The 15,212-nt window shown below is 30.7% G+C and overlaps 1 long non-coding RNA gene across 1 annotated transcript; it reads left to right on the top strand.

Annotated features, from left to right (window-relative positions):
- The first annotated feature begins 4,941 nt into the window (after positions 1-4,941).
- Positions 4,942-14,658, top strand: LOC114286008 (uncharacterized). The gene is made up of 2 exons (XR_014333839.1): positions 4,942-6,726; positions 11,078-14,658. It is a non-coding gene; the product is annotated as an uncharacterized LOC114286008 (long non-coding RNA).
- The last annotated feature ends 554 nt before the right edge of the window (positions 14,659-15,212 follow it).

Here is a 15,212-nt window from a genome sequence, read left to right on the forward strand (position 1 = left end):
TGACCTTCCCCTCTCGTACCTAAGTTCCTAAGCTGAGACAATCTTGGTGATGACGGACATGTGGCCTTTGGCACGAGTCATGGGTTTCCTAAATTTCCCACCAAAAAAAAATATTTAGGTGCCGACTCTATATCTAGCAAAGCAATCAATTTTTGGCAAATTGATTCAAAATCAATTTTTCAAAAGATTTGCCATTTGGGACTTTTGGTGTTTATCTATTTCACATTGCACTTGTGAGATTAGATTCGGAACTGTGGGAGTCCGATACTGTACGGCTTATTCGTCTTTTGAAGGGGGCGCAAAAAAGTCGAGCTACACTATCCTATTCAAAACACAACCAACACATCCTAATAGCCAAACTCAAAAGAGAAATAAGGGAAAACAAGACATGAACCACTATATAAGAGAATGAAACCCGGATCCAAAACATCAAAATGGTTGGGTCTAAACCAGAATCGCTATAAAAGTCATAGCTTGGGAGGACTTAGAGCCAAGAGCTTCTTTTGTTATTATTGTAATTATTTTTTTGCAAGCCAAGATCTTTATCTGTATTGAGTTTCAAACTCACTTTTGTTGTAACCAAGAATTGACTTGGAACGTTGTAGCCATTAAGGCATTCATTTATTTGTTTAACTCTTATTCCATATCTTCTTCTTATGACACGTGCTATAGGTTCAAGGTTAGGGCTTATGAATGTATAATTGCATGTGCCATCTTTTGTACAACTAGATCATCTGAATGTAAAGATATCATATTCTGAAATGTATTGTTCATTGGTAATTATCATGAGATGGTATTATTGTTAATTATTTTCGAGGTGTGTCAAGGTTTATGGTTAACTCTCTGTTTTTCTTAACTTTGGCCAAAAATCACTCTCACTTTGGTTAGAGCTTGAAGACTTGGCTATAATGGTGTGTTTGAATGAAAACTCAGTCAAGGAGACAATATCAGTGAGGAAGATGTAGAAAGCAGTGTAATGAAGAAAGAATGAGAAATACAACTTAGCTTTGGTTTTGCAAAAATCAAACCCCCTCTAATAATAGATGGAGGTTGGTATTTATAGCCAAAATCATGACAATATGATGCCTTAAAATGGACTACTAGCGAGCTTCACACATTTAAAAATCAAATTCTATCAAAATTGCCCTACTCTTGGAAAAAAAAAAAAAAAAAAGTTGATTAGCTAATTATTTGGTCGACCAGCCAATTAATTGGCTAGCCATCCCATTACTTGGCTAGTCGACCGATTAATTAGTTAGCCGGCCAATTAATTGGTCGATTAGCTACTATTCATACTGACTGGTTACTATTCATGTACTATTTCAGCCGGTCAGCTACTATTTTGGCCAGCAAACTACTATTCATGCCAGCTGGTCACTATTCATGCACTATTCACTGGCCAAATTTTTTCAAAGAGAAAATGGGATTTTTCAATAGAATTATCTTCGCTTCCATTCATTTCCACGTTGTCCTTCACTCAATTTACTAAGAAAATAGATACTTGAAGTTTGAAAAACAAGCCTTGGAACATTATAGAAATGCTTGAAATTACGCGCAAGATATTTTGAAAAGAGTTTTTAAACAAGTTTTAAACAATTTGGCCAAAACAGGTATATGGTTAGGATTGAAACTCAAATTCCATCTTTCCAAAGGATTTTGTGAGATAGCACATTCTTGTTTTCATCATCGGGTTATCAAAAGAAAGTGCCTAAGTCCATGCTCTATATCTTCAAATTTGAAGCATCCTCTCTCTATTCTCAGCTCTGACTCATCCTCTATATCTTTCTCCATTTGGGAGGATGGATGTTTCATCCTTCAAATATAGAGGGAGTATGAAAAATGAATGATAATCTCTATAACACTATTCATATTGTTTAAATATCAATTTTGTCCTCAAACCCTTTTGCTTTTAAATTTATACACCAATTATATCCTTTTCTATTTTTTGTTATATGTTATAAAATACAAATAACTTTTAATATGTACATCTAAATTTTATAAATTTGGTATCATTAATAATATTAAAATTAGATCTTTAAAATGAGTCTAATATTAAATGTATTTAAGAAAAAATTATTAATGTTGCAAAATTTATTAGCTCCTGTACAAAATTAAATTTGTTGTATGAGGGCATTTGTTTTTCTATAAAATAATAGATGGTAAAGAAAATAGATGGAAGGGAAATTAATGGAGGGAAAATTAATGGTTAATTTTGGAGGGAAATATTTTGAGAAAAAAATAAAGGTTTGTGGTTGGAGTTTAAATGAATAGTGACATACTCTATATTTACTTTTTGAATAAAAAAAATTATTTTCATCCTCTTGGCGAGAGTATTGGGTTGGAGATACTCTAAGGCCAGTCACAATAGGGTATCTACAGACATGAAGGTGAAATATGATCTTTTCTACTACAAAAATGACACGTGAGATGAGAGTGTCTAGAAGATGCATGAACAAAATCATTTTTGAAAGTTTTTCCTTTTTAAAAAGGTTTATACCCAATTTCGGTTCTACCAAATGTACGATTTTTACTTTTAAGAATTTTATCCAAAGTGTCTCTTCCTTGAAAAAATTTTGAAAGAATATTTTTCAAATCTTCTATATTTTCGTTCAAAACAACTTTCTCCTTTGTTAAAGAATCATTTTCTTTTTCAAAATATCATTTTCATTGTTAAAATTTTATTTTTCAAGATCTCATTTCATTTTTAAAAATATCATTTTCAGGTTTAAATCATTTAGTTCCTTTTTCAAGATAGAAGATTCTTTTGATTTCAAAATGTCATTTTCTTTTTTTCTCTTTAAAAAATCATTTTGTAACATTTCAATTTTATTAAATAAAAATTCATTTTCTTTTGTTGAATTTGAAAGCAAATTTTTTAAGAGCAATATTTTTAATGTCAAGTTTTTGAAAATCATCACGCAAATTCTTCAAATACGGATTTTAATTCATCAAAAGAATAAGATTCGTTGTTAGAATCACATACCTCATCATCTTCATTTGCCATTAAGTATATATGAGATGCTTCATTGTTGTTGCTTTCATCATCGGAGCAACATTCATCATCATCTCCCCAAGCGGCTTCAATTGTCTTTTTGCTTCCATTCATTATTACAAGTTCATAGGTCATGAGAGACCTTGAAAGCTCTTCCATGCTCAATCTTGTTAAATAATTTGCTTCTTGAATAGCAGTCACTTTTGACTCTCAATTTTTTGGCGAGGATCTGAGAATTTTTCTCATCAATCAATATTAGTATAAGATTTACCAAGAGATTTTAGAACATCAATAATGTCAGTAAATCTAGAAAACACTTCAGAAATAGATTCATGGGATTCCATTTTAAAAGTTCGTAATTATGAATCAACATACTAATTTTAGATTCTTTAACATGGTTGGTCCCTTCATGGATAGTCTCTAATTTATCTCAAATTTCCTTGGCAATTCACATGTACAGATTTTATTATACTCATTAGAATCTAAAGCAAAAAATAAAAGATTCACAGCCTTGGTATTCATTTGAATGCTTCTCAAATCATTGTTGTCTCATTCGTGTTCTTCCTTGGGCAAGATTCGTCCTTGGATGGTCTTGGAGGGTATCTTGTGACCATTGACTATAATTCTCCATAGCTTATAGTTTAAAACTTGAATGAAATTTTCATTCTTACTTTCTAGGAAGTATAATTTGAGCCATCAAAAAATGGTGGCCTAGAGGTAATTGACCTTCAGCAAAATAAGCACCAAAATTGGTTGTCATGATCTACTCTTAAATGGTTGAGTCAAATGTAAAAGCCCAAGCTCTGATACCAATGGTTATCCAGAAGGCAACATAAGAAGGGGGTGAATTGGGTTTCTAAATGAATTGCTAAATTAAAATTTTGACCCAAACAATAAATAAATAAAAAACGTACAACAATATAAAATAGAGTAATGAAATAAAATAAGTAAAGAGAAGAGAAAGCAAACTCAGCGATTTATAGTGGCTTGGCTTAACCCAAACCTACATCTACTCCACAAGTATCCTCCTAGGAAATTTTTCTACTATTCTTCAAATAGCAATACACCACTAACTTCATGGGAGCTAATGAACCTTTACAACAAGTAAGCATATCTAATCACTCCGACTAGTTTAGAATCTAGTGCCTAGTTACACCTAACCAAGTGATTTTATTCCAAAAACCACTCACAAAAATATCCCAACTAGTTTTGAATCTAGTACCTAGTCACACATAAACTAAGTGATTTTATCCTGAAAAATCACTCACAAAAACTCTCTCTTTTACAAAAATAATAAGGGTGTGAAAACTCTTTTATAATTTTTACTCAAACTCTCAACAAATTTTTTCACACAGAATATAACTCAATGAAACACAATAATATTTTGAGAACAAATGAATTAACACATATTTTTCTTTTCTTCTCTTCTCTTCTTCTTTTTCTCCAAGCAAAATACTTCTTATATAACCAAAACATGTATCCGTTAGAGGAGAGGAGACGCTCCTTTTTTGATTTTGCACGTTGGATCACGTGGAAACGGACACTCCTTGAAGACAACAGTTGCAGCTCAGCACGCGAGGCAACCTTTGAAATTATGGGCTAGGTCGCTTTCGGTGAATAGTAATCACTGTGCAATAGTAATCACTATTTGCACAGTAACTTTTGTACCGATTGTCAAAAAATAAATAGTGAAATACTAATTACATTGTAATTTTTCTATTAAAAAATCTATGATGCACAGTAAATTCTATTCAAATAATATTTAGATTAGATACATCATACAACGTATATTTTAATAGACAATATTTTGTGTTAAAAAATGTAAAATATGAGTACTAAAAATCACAATAAATCTAATGCATTTTAGACATTATCAAAATCGAGCAACATCATTAACATCATCTATGACATCAACCCTATTATGATGTCATCCATGACATCAACCCTAATCTACTTTAGTTTACATATAGCCTCCTTCCCCTCATTGTATAACACACAATGTGATATATCAATAAAGTCTTCTCTCTCTTCTTCTTCTTCTTCTTCCTCCGTACATTGAACAAATCCGAAACCTTGTAAGCATACAATTGTAATCAATTGAGTTCCACCAACAATTTCACCACCCTCATCTCCAATTCATATTCACACTCATGACCTTGGCGAGAATTATTCTAGCACGTGTCAAAGGATTGATCTCAATAATTTATAAAAAGGTTAGTCACTTTCATCCATATAAACCCATGTGATGACAAACTTTCCAGCTCAAAAGCTGATTCTCCAAAACAATTATCGACAAAGCATTTTAAAGCAAACCTTATCGCTCCAGCTTAAAAATAGATTGTTCTCCAGTTCAAAAGCTAAAAAGCAGATTCTTCTCCAGTTCAAAAGCTAAAAAGCAGATTATCCCTCATCTCTTCGGACTCCAATTTATTTCAAGTCCGTTCCCATATCTTTTCCGCATAACAAAGCAAGTTTTTCAACAAGAAGTTTTCCAAATAATAGTGAGTGTGATAGTGTAGTGTGAGTGTGAGTGTGAGTGTGCTAGTGAGTGCGATTTTGAAGAACTGTACATGCTTCGTCCAATTTGCTTCAAAGCTTGTGAAGTTGTGTAAGTATTTCTCTATAATTTCTTTTTATGAACAAAAGCGTGATGATTATGCTTTTAATTTTTGATATTCGTACAAAAATCAATGATAGTTTGCAATATATATCTAATTTCAACAATGTTAGAGAGTCACAATTTTTCTAGTCACAATGGCTTAAAACTGTCAAAACGAAACGACGTCGTTTTAACAGCTTTGAGCCATTATAACCACAAAAATTGTGACCTTCAAACATTTTCCATCTAATTTAGAGGATGAATTAAATCGTTTAAAGTTATTATTATCAATTGGTTATAGTCTGTCTATTATTAATTATAGTCAAATAATTTCTACTATTAAAAAGAAAATTAGAGATGAACAAATTTCTTTAAAGCATCTCTAAAAATAATTACAATCTGTAATCTTGACCTGATCTTTATCATTGTGATAATAATACCTGGACCTTAACACCTTTGATGAGCAATTTTTTTTTTTTTTTTTTTTTTTGGGAGGGGGTGAATTGGAGGGTTAATTATGAAAATTTTTGGATTAGATTGTAAATTGATTTTAAACTAAAGGTTAATAAACGGGAATCTCTATCAACTTTTGAATAATTAATTTTTTTTTAGTTTGTTAAATAATCTGAGTCATAAAATATTACCAGTGAGAAATTATTTTTTACTTTTAAACAATAGAATATGATGCTTTAATTTGACATTAATTAATATTAATTGATTAAAATAATATGATATAGTATTTTGTATTAAATTTTGAAAAATGCCTTAGAACTTTAATTTTTGAGTTTAAAGGTAGTTTTTATGTGTTGACAGTAGACTCCACCCACAATGATGTAATGTTTTGGTCTTGGTTTGTTTTTATTTTATTTATTTTTTGTTTATTATTATGTCATTAATGTTTCATTAAAATATCAAAATTAATAGTTTGAAGCATTATTGTTAAATTTTTTAAAAAGTACCTTCATAAATATCAAATAATAAATAATTTAAAACAATATTTTGAAATTACCGAACAATCACTCTAAATCTGACATGATCTTTTCGCCTCTGGAAAACAAATGGAAAAATCAATATGCCTACATTCATACGGGTGCGATCATCTACTAGCTATTGTTTACGGACAGCGTGCTATATGGTAATCATTTTTCATTTTCTACTCCTTTGTTTATGAAAAATGCTTGGGAGCACAAATTAGTACTCCCACTAATTAGGTGACAGTGGGTCCCGTCATTAATGATGTGATGTTTTAGTCTTAGAGTTGTATTTTTTTTTTTTTTTACTTTTTTAATACATTAGTGTTATTAGTGGTGATGTTTTTAGTGAGATGAATCATTGTTGTTTGTTTATTATAATTGCAATGATGATGGCCCACTTGGCCTTATCAGTTATAGGGTGTTTTAGAACGATTGTTAAAAATTAATTTTTTAATTTTTTTATATGAAAAATTATGTGATTTAAAATGAGTTAAAAGTTAATTTTTGATTGTTTTGACATGTTTTCAAATGGTCCCATAATATCCAAAAAATAAATAAATAATAAAAATACAAATAGGTGAATGTAAATGGTGGTATTGACCCTACTTATTTAGGGATGGGTGGTTTGGCATCCCAAAATAAGTATACAATTTTTATTATTTTATCTTTTTTTAAGTCATATCAATCAATATTTCTTCTGTACTTTTTTACGTTTTTTTTATTTATAAAAAGTCAAAAAATATACTTATTTAGAATATTTCAAACCACCCATAAGGGGGAAAGGTTTTTCTCTAGCTTACCGTATGGATTAGAGCATATTATTAGGTTTGTGGAGTTCATTTATGTTTCGATAATCTTAACTATTCAATATATAGAGCTCATAGAGTACTTTATGCTTGTAAAAAATTACGCTGATCAGATATCGATATTTACATATATGAAGTACTCAATGAGTTTTACAAATTTAATAGTTCAAATCATCAAAACGGAACTCGTAATAGACCCTGCAGGGCTAACAGTACACTTCGATTCACCCAATGAACTGGCTAGAATCTCTTTCTTATTTATATTTCCTATCCATTTTTAACTTATCAATATTCTTAAAAAAAATATTGAGTTAAAATAACTTATTGGTATACTAAAAAGTAATAAAACTTAGGTATTTAAATTTATCGGATAGGATTGTCTGATAATTTTTTTTTTTCTAAACGTGGGTTTACAAATTGTCCAATATAGAAAAAGCATAGTGCTCCAGACCCCAGCGGGGTGGCCCCCAACACCCCCACATACATGTGGGAGCAATGAGAGGAAGACCCAAAAAAATAAAAAATAAAAAACAAAAAAAATTCCACCAATCAAAAATCCGTGGGTGGTGGGGTCACCCCACTGGGTTCTAAGGCCTCATTTGGGAACATGCTAATTTAGTAATTTTTTGGCTATTTGGCTAAAAAGGTAGGTAAAAAAAACTTGTATGTTTGGGATGACTTTTTGGCTAATTATGAAAAGATGTGCAAAAAGTAGAGAGAAAAGAGAATCTTTGACTTTTTGGTATGAGTTGTTGGTTTTTTGGCTAATTTAGTAATTTTTTGACTAATTGGCTAAAAAGGTAAGTCCCCAAACGGGGCCTAAGTCATGTTTCATCGAAAAAATCCTCAAACTAGGCCCAGCCCAAGCATTCGTGAGGATGGCAGAGATATAGGTCAAGTTTGGCATATTGTAAAAAAGTTAAAAAATAAAAAAATTACTCAAAAAGTTAAAAAGTTAACATTATTCATCAAAAGTCAACAATTACCCTGCACAACTCCTAATCTTAATTTTTCCCTACAAATCAATTTTTATAATTTTTTATTACACATTTTTTTATAAAAAATCAAAAAATTAATCCAAATATCCATATTTTTTTTTCAATTTTTTAATTTAAAAAGATAAAAAGTACATTTATTTAGGACACTCCAAACAACTCCATAATATGAAAACGCTTCGTCCAAAATTGCTACGCATCCCATGAATCCTGGTTTGATAGAACTTGGGGAAGCCCATGGCCAAACTCAAGCCCAATTAAAAAAGGACCATAACATTTGATTGGGCTCTACATTGTAGTTAGAAATTGAAGGCTATATTTGGTTTAATTTTATAATTATGATTTGATAATGTAATTTTAAATTTATGAGTTATTGAATCATGATTTAAAAAGAGAAAATTTATTTGGTTATGAATTTTGAAAAAAGTTTTGAATTGAATTTTCAATTGAGTTTTGAATTTTTGAAATGAATTTTGAAATAAGAAAAGTTGTTTGGTTATAAATTTTGAAAAAAGTGTTCAAAACTTAATTCAAAAACTTATAACTCATAACCAAATATACAACTCAAAACTCTATTGAAAATTTTATTCAAAACTCATAACCAAACTCTTTCTAAAATTCAATTCAAGAAAAAAATTATTGAAAAAAAATAATTTTTTTATTTAAAAAATCAAAAATTTATGAAAATATTTTTTATTTAAAATATTTTAAAAAATATTATTTTTTGTTAAAAAAATATTCAGCTAGTGCTTTAAAATTACTTTTGATTGTATATTTAGTTGCAATTTTTTTTAGTTGTTTTGTTTAAAAATATTTTTAATTTTTAAAAAATTAATGTGACAAATTAATTTTTATTTAATTTTTTTTTTAATTTTAAATAAATGGCCAAATAATTTGTCATTTTGGTCTAAAAAATAATTTATACATTTAAAAATATCAAAAACAAATATATATATATATATATATATATATACATATTTTTTCAAATAACAAGTGGCAATTGCCAAACAAAACAAACAAAACACTGTTTCGGTCAACCAACCGGACGATCGGATAGATCCAAAAATTCAAAACTATCCTGGATGATGTTTGGACGAACGACCGGGTAGACTCAAAAACTTAAAAACTCTTTGATTTACCAAATATGTTTTCAAATATGTTTTGAAATGTTATTTAGAATCATATTTTGAAAATGATAATCAAACACATGATTAGAATATGAGAGTAGAATCATGATTTGAGAATAGAACCAAATACAGTCGAAAGTTCTCTCAATATTTTGATGAACCCAATACTGGCCGGATAAAAATATTGGGAGAAAAAAAAAAAGGAGTGAAAAATATGACTAACCAATTACAAATTCATAAAAGCACACAATTCATTTGCACAAATTTATGCATAAATATCACTTTTACTTTCATGAGTTTGGTATTATTTTTTTATTTTTTACTTTTTTAAAATTATACATATATATATATATTAATTTATTATTTTTTGTTTTAGTAATTTATAGGATTTAAATCTCAGTCACTGTGGCGCCCGTTTGTGCGATCCCGATCCTCCTCCCCCGTTCAACTGACCAAAAAAAATATAAGTAAAAAAATAATCTTGATGTATGCTCCATAGTTTAAAATTTTAATAAACGTTATGAGTATGTTTGATTGACAAGATTAAAGTATGGGATTGAAATTATTAATCGGTGGGCTCAATAATTTTGTTTATTTTGAAATTTTGTTTCAGAATTATTAAACTAATGGATAATTAATCTAACAAATTTGTAGGATTATTAATAATAGGATAGGGGTGGGATTATATATCCTGAGCTGAGAAATAAAATAAAAAAACTCTTTTACCCTTGACTAAAAATTAAAACACTTATTGTTCTTATATAATTTTATATTTTAGAAGGCTAAAAATAATTTTTAAAAACTTAAAAAAAATTGATATTTATTTTATTAAATTAATTTATATTTTTTAAAAAAAATTAAAAAAACAAGAGTGATGCTTCCGACCTTAGCACCCACACATACATGTGGGGGGCAGCAACAGGAGGATACAAAAAAAAAAAAAAAAAAAAAAAAATCAAAAATCACTGGGGATGGCGGGGGTCTCATTTTTTTTTCCAAAAAACAAATCAAACATGGCCTTTGTATTTTATATCTTTAGCTATTTATTCATAAATATTTTTTTCAAAACCACATTTATGAAGAAATTTTGATAAAATAAAAATTGTAAAGAAATATTAATGGAGGGTAAGATTGAAAAATTAGATAAATATAGTTGTAATCCTACATTCATATGTTTTCTTATTTAATACGAATCAAACAATGGACAAGAGAATAATTTATCCTAATAATCCAATTAAATAGTAAATACAATACTAATTTGATGGAATTATTTACACTTTCATTATTAGTCTTGTGAATCAAACATAATCTTTACGTTTGTAGTTTTGCTCTAACTAATTCTAAAACATACTATGTAATTTCCTGTTCTATATATATATATATATATATATATATAATTATCAGACCTATACCGTGGGTAATCCCAACTAACAATGAATGAAATTTTAAACTATTTGTTCACCCCCTTAAAATTCGAATATGTGATTTTCATATAAGAATTATAGATTTTGTCCAATTGAAATATAACCAGTTTATTTTTTCTTTTTCTTTTTTTTTCTTTTTTTTCGTTTTTGTGATCAAAAGAGCCAATTATATATTAAAGATAGGCAAGTGATTAACAAGGCAAGAAAGGGGGCAAGCCACCCAATTTACAAGATGAGACCTCCTAGTCTAGCTCGAGCAGTCCAATGCGCCACTTCGTTGGCACGCCTTGAACACCTCCTAAAGATTAGCATGAGGCGTTGAGCCAGAGTCCTGATGTTGCATATGGCAACACACACCCATGGGGGGACATCTTCAGATAGACAGAGTTGAATCACCCTTTTGTTGTCTTCCTCTATTTCCATCTGACTTGGATTCAGAGTAGCACACATGACAGAAGCAACCCGAATTGCTAAGGCTTCTCCCTGAAACACTGACGTGATAGCAACCTCCTGTGCTAACCCATCAATGAGCTTTCCCTTATCGATGTGCATTAGAACAGCAACAAGGCCCACTTTTGAAACCGCATTAACAGCTACATCACAATTCACTTTGACAGACCCTTGAGCTGGGGGAATCCAAGTACCATGTGAAACACTAATAGGATTGGAGATGAGGGATGGAGATATCACCAAGGTTTGAGCTGCTTCAAACTCAATGGCTTTTCTCACTGCCTTATTAATCACCAACTTCGGGTCAACAGGGACTTAATTAAATACTTGATCATTGTTGGAAATAGTTATAAAATTCTGGGTAAAATCAGAATTTTTTCCTAAGTTTGGTCTATTATTTAGGTGAGACCCGTGCGTCGATTTTCGCGGGTCAAAGTGGTAACGCGTTCTATGCCGCGTTGTGATTCACGTGGTATATTTGGTTGCTCAAAACCATTACCGAGTGAATGGGAAATTGAAACCAAAGTATGCTCCATGGAAATAGAGTTTTGGTAGAAAATCCTTAAAGGTTTGAATAAGGCTTGTCCCACATTGATTTGGTGGGGAGTTTTGAATGGGTTTATAATGCATGAGTTTGATACTTGAGGTGTGCCCCAAGGGGTACCCAAGTGTTTTAGAGAGGGAGGTTATGAACAAAATGGGCTAGACCCATTTGACCCCAAAATCACCAATCACCACACACGCACAGCGCCGTCGTCTGTCCAGGCGAACTTGTCCGACCCAATACCTATATTTCTGGGTCAGAAAAATTTGAATTTAATTTTATTTTTGGAATAATAAAATCCAGAATTCAAATTAAACCGGAAATAATCTGGTCTGGTTTTACTGTACACCCAAACAAGGCCCTTCCTGTTTTTATCTGTTTGAATTGTGAACCCAACAGATTCAAATCTGTTTAAATTCAAAACCAACAGGTTTCATACCTATTCAAATAGGTTTGCACCTGTTTAATTCAAAACCTGCAGCCACCAATCCATCTATAAATAGGACAGCCCTCATTTAATGTTTGAAATTCAGAAAATTCATAAATTTCGTCCTTAAGAGCTCTGCAAATTTATTTTTCATTTTGTTGCATTATTTTCTTGTAAGAAAGAGTGTAAACACTTAGGTAAGGCAAACAATTTGTAGTGCTGCTATTGTTTGTAGTTGATCATTTCACCTTGGGAGATAGACGTCCAAATTCTGAAAGCACCGTGGAGAGGACGAATCTGTCTTAAGGACACAGTGTCAAACACTGGACTTGATCAAATTATTATTCAAGAATTAATCTAGTAAGTTATTTAATTTATTTTCGGTGTTATTATTATTTATTTAAATCAGATTTTAATTTTGTTTTTGTAACAAAATAAAATCTGATTTTATTTATTTATTTTTATTTCTACTTTGATTTTTGTAATCAAACAAATTCTCTCATTTCCTTTATTTCTTTATATTCTGGTTGTTGTTTAGTACACAACAGAATTTAATCTATTTAAATACAGTGAAGATTGTCCAACAATTTTAAGACAGAGTCATGTTGGTATCTTCATTATATTTAATTTTCTGTGATTTCATAAAGACATTCTGGTTGGAAAAATAAATAGTGTTTTTGCTATTTGACAGATAGTAGTAATATACTGTCTCTTTTCTTTGACAACTAGTAGTAATATACTGGTGTCATTAACAATTTCAGAATATTAATTTATGTTACAGAAAATTATTGTGATATTTTATTTTTCTAGTTTTAGTAATAAGAGAAATAAAATTATTTTGTGTTATCATTTATTTTCTGGTTTTAGTAACTAGAAAATTAATTTGTGTTTTAATTTTTTTTGATTTTTGTAATCAAAGATTATGGCTACTACAACTGAAACTGCAACTGGTAGTGGTACTTCGATTGTTACACCAGCACCGGTTCCTATCCAGAACCATGTTCATGTACCAATAGATCATGGAGAAAAAATGAAAAAATTTAACGGTACTGAGTTTAAGAGATGGCAGCAGAAGATGTTGTTCTATCTTACAACTCTTAATTTGGCCTGATTTCTCCATGAAGAGGCTCCAGCACTTAAAGAGGGTGAAAGTGATCGGCAAGTTGTTGCCGCTATAGATGCTTGGAAACATTTAGATTTCCTTTGCAGAAACTACATCCTTAATGGCCTTGACAACATGCTGTAAAATGTATACAGTCCTCTGAAAACAGTAAAAGAATTGTGGGATTCTTTGGAGAAGAAATACAAGACAGACGATGTCGGCACGAAGAAATTTGTTGTCGGTAAATTTCTGAACTTTGTTATGGTAGACTCCCAAACAGTAATTTCTATAGTTCAAAGTTTTCAATTAATTTTGCATGATATTCATTCAGAAGGTATGTCTCTTAGCGAGTCTTTCCAAATCGCTACTTTAGTGAAAAAGTTACCACCGGTTTAGAAAGATTTCAAAAATTTTTTAAAACATAAACGCAAAAAGATGACCATGGATGAACTTATTGTAAGATTGAGAATTGAGGAAGATAACCGAAAGGCTGAAAAGAGGAATGGGAAAAATCCCATTGAGTCCAAGGCTAATGTGATTGAACAAGTTCATAAACCACATAACAACAAGAGGAAGTTTACTGGAGATGGTCCTAAACAAGGCGATAGCAACAAGAAATTCAAAGGAAAATGCTATAACTGTGGCAAGACTAGACATCGGGCTTCTGACTGCTGCTGCCCTAAGAAGGATCATGGAAGTACAAGTAAGAAGACTACCAATTAGACCAATGTAACTGAACTAGATTACATCTCTGACGGAGTGAATAACATTAACCTCTTTGCTGTGGTGTCTGAGGCTAATTTGGTTGGAAATCCCAAAGGAATGGTGGGTTGACACTGGAGCAACTCGTCATATTTGTGCGGACAAGAAGATGTTCGCTACCTACAATGAGGCTACAAATGGTGAACAACTTTTCATGGAAAATTCTTCTACTTCTAATGTGGTTGGACAAGGGAAAGTGATCTTGAAGATGACATCAGGCAAAGAACTAACCCTTAACAACATACTGCATGTACCTGACATCCGAAAGAATTTAGTTTCTAGTTCTTTGTTAAGTAAAAATGGTTTTAGGCTTGTTTTTTAGTCTGATAAATTTGTATTAACAAAGAGTGGTATGTATGTTGGTAAGGGATACATAAGTGATGGTCTCTTTAAACTAAATGTAATGACAGTTGTACCAAAAGTTGCTATGAATGAGAATAACACATCTTTTGTTTATATTCTTGAGTCAAATTTATGACATGGTAGATTAGGACATGTAAATTATGATGCTTTGCGTAGATTAATTGGTTTGGATTATATACCAAAGTTTGAAATTAATCCTAATCATAAATGTGATGTTTGTGTAGAAGCGAAACTAACTAAGGCTCCATTTAAATCGATTGAAAGGAAAGCCGAACCTCTAGATTTAATTCATACTGATGTATGTAATCTAAAATTTGTTCAAACTAGAGGAGGCAAAAAGTATTTCATAACATTTATCGATGATTGCACAAGATATTGTTATGTTTATTTACTTAGAAGTAAAGATGAAGCCTTAGAAATGTTTAAACTCTACAAAACAGAAGTTGAAAATCAACTTGGTAAAACCATTAAAATGGTTAGAAGTGATAGGGGTGGTGAATATGATGCATCATTAAATGAATTTGTGCACAACATGGCATTATTCACCAAACTACAGCACCCTATTCTCCTCAGCAAAATGGAATAGTTGAAAGGAACAATAGAACTCTAAAAGAAATGATGAATGCCATGTTACTAAGTTCAGGCTT

This window comes from Camellia sinensis, chromosome 1 (assembly GCF_055761805.1).
Source record: "Camellia sinensis isolate YWXY chromosome 1, ASM5576180v1, whole genome shotgun sequence".
Classification (NCBI taxonomy): Eukaryota; Viridiplantae; Streptophyta; class Magnoliopsida; order Ericales; family Theaceae; genus Camellia; species Camellia sinensis.